Here is a 3,072-nt window from a genome sequence, read left to right as displayed (position 1 = left end):
ATGTATGGTAGAATATATCTGTCAGATCTAGGAAATAAAGCCCACCTTATTTTGTCAATTACTCTCAACTGCATGCCCTTGTCCATTTTCCCTTCATACATCACCCTACAAATAAGTGAACAAAACCCCAAAAGAAAACTTGCTGTCCAAGAGTGGATGCTGACTCCCAGCGACTCTGTCGCACAGAGCAGACCTGATACCACGAATTTCTGAGACGCTCTTTCCCCCAAGGAGCAGCCCGACTCTTATCCACCCTGCCACCGGGGCTCCTGAAGAAATTAATGATGAAACCCCCAAAAGTAAAATCTCAATCAGTAAAAATTAGAGTGGTCAACGAAGCACGAGCTTAGTGAACTTGAGGGCATGCATGTGAAGATTTGCCTAGGGGAACTCACGGTCTAGGTTTTCCCTGCGGGAAGAAGAATGAAAATCCCTCTACCTGTGCCTCAGCTCAAGAAGGGGCACCCACATGCTGGCGGCCACACCGCTTTGCAATGGCCCACAGCAACTGTCCTACCCGCTGTGCATTACATCCCTCAAAGGAGTGTCAAACATTTCTCTCCCTGTGTGAGTGGTGCTCCCGGATATGGGGGCACTGTATACAGCAGGCCTGAAGTGATAACCGAACCCCCAACCACCCACCCACCCCCAAACCACTTTGTTCAGAACGTCACGACTCTCCGTTGTGTCGCACCAATAGGATGGACACAAAAAACAAGAAAACCACAAGCCTCTCCCTTCTCCCTCCTCACCCCTCCCTGAGTGGGCATCCCTGTTGGCATTAGCTGGGCAGACATCAAGACACACATGGGACACACCTCCCCCACTGGCTCTCTTCCCCTGCAACTTGGCATGCTTGCTGGCATTGCTCTTCTGAGATTCTACTGAGTGATTTCCATAACCATGGTATAAAATAAACAAGGAAACCCATACTCTTCAGAGTCAAGATTTCAGTGTGTAAAATTCAACTCGTAAAGGTAGATACAAATTTATGAGACGTGGCCAGAAAAGTAACAACTCATACGACATTTTGAAGTAGCCACCCCTACTCTGATAGAAGTAAAGAAAGGCTTTGAAAAATTACATATAACGAGTACAATACAAAAACATCAAAAAATATGTATAAATCACATACAGAAATGCTTACAATCAGAATACATACATACACATATATGTGGAGACGTGTAATGTTTGAAATGAACTGGTAAGTCATTAAAGACACCAAGTGCACTTCAGTTTCACTTTTCCTCCGGCAATCACCGCTCAGACCAATGCTGAGTTCTGAGGGAGTGGTATCTGGAGGGTAGGAGACATTTTTAAATTAAGTCAAATCAACAGTAAGAGTGCACAAAAGCAGAAACAAAAATAATAATGCAGAGCACTTCAAATATGATGCAGGGGTGGAAAATAAATATAAGAAAAGATGCTCAACATCTTTAGTCAATGAGTGTATGCAAACATACTCAAGCATAAGCTGAAACTCCATGTCAAATGCACAGGTTCAGAAAATGATCAACAAATGCTCTCACCATTAGAAAGTGCTAGAGAGGACACGTGCAATTGTATATGGGTTGTATTCTATCAGGGGAAAACTAGATTTTAGGTTTACGAAGCTTTTAACTCATTCAAGGGACCTATATTTTTTCATTACATTCTGTAGCAGTGTGTGGTGAAACGTTCCTTTGTTCACGTGAGCATTTCCTTACGCTGGTTTGAGTATGCGGCCTTCTTCCTGTCTGAGTGTTGGACTGTTTCCTTGGGCTTTTCTTCAGGCTTTGTTTCATGTTTTGCTCGGTGTACCTGACTTTGCGAATTCCTGTCCCCCATTCCTTGGTGACTCATTCTTGCCCTCATTAGGGTCTTCTCATTTCAACGTGAGTACACAGTTTGTGTTTGCTGAACTGTTGTATTTTATTTACTAGTTCTTAGAAGTCCTCGGGCAATGCCACTGCTTAAATACTCTCAACTGCTAACCTGAAGGATGGTCTTTCAAACCCACCTGGAAGTACTAAAGAAAAGAAGACCTACCTGTCTCCGTCCATTACCATGTGAGCCAAGGACAATCTATGGAGCTCACTTCTACTGTATGGACTTACCATGAGTTGATAAAACCTGATGACAGGAAACACGGGCTTTTGTTGTCAGTTTCTTTTGCATCTATGAGCACAGAACTCTTTTTGGGAGTAGAAATCCCTGTTTTATTTCCTCATACAGTGTCTGTGGATTTAAAATGCAAACTTTAAGTTTTGCAGTCTAACCCACAAGCAGTAAGCCAACAACGACCTGGATAGAATAACTTTTTGAGGGGAGTGGGGAAATTGGTAAACTCTACTTTTAGAAAGCCAGTTCTTTCTTCCTTGTTACTTCTGGGTGGGTTCAAAGCAATCTGTTGGTTAACAACCATGTGCGCAATACTTTAGTCAACAGGGGTCCTTAACAGCTATCATTTGTGTCTGTATAATAGTCTAGTTGAAGAGAGGATACACCAAAATTTTAAACGAAAGCAAAGATAACGTTTGCTAGTTTTTTAAAGAGCTGAAAGAGAGATACTCACAGCCCTTTGTCCGTTGTGTCCACAGACGCTCCATCTCTCATCAGTAAGACTGACCACGTTCCTGATGTTGTACATTACTCTACTCAGAAACGCCCATTTCACATACCAGCTATACGAAATGTGCGATCCTGAGTAGGGCACTGCACACAGACTTCAGTGAGGTGCTGAAAGGTCTCCATTTTCCCCAGCATGTCTCAGGGGATGCTCTTCCCACATGTATTCAACATCGATGCAGAGGTTGTAGGAAATGCCCACCTTATTTTGTCAAGTATTCTTAACTGTGGTCCCACTTGTCCATTTATCTTTCGTATGTAAGTAAAAAGGAAATGAATAAAACCCTAAAAGAAAAATCAATGCCAAAGAGTGGATACCAACTCATAGGAACACTGTAGGACAGAGTAAAACTGTCCCTGTGAGTCTCTGAGATCATCGTGCTAATTAGGATTTGTACAAATCATAAACAGTATGCGACCAGGGCTCCTTAATAAATAAATCAAGAAATCCACAAAACAAGCACA

This window comes from Echinops telfairi, unplaced genomic scaffold (genome assembly GCF_000313985.2).
Source record: "Echinops telfairi isolate 266 unplaced genomic scaffold, ASM31398v2 ScPeMD7_7472;HRSCAF=8510, whole genome shotgun sequence".
NCBI lineage: Eukaryota > Metazoa > Chordata > Mammalia > Afrosoricida > Tenrecidae > Echinops > Echinops telfairi.
Note: the sequence above shows the minus strand (reverse complement) of the source record.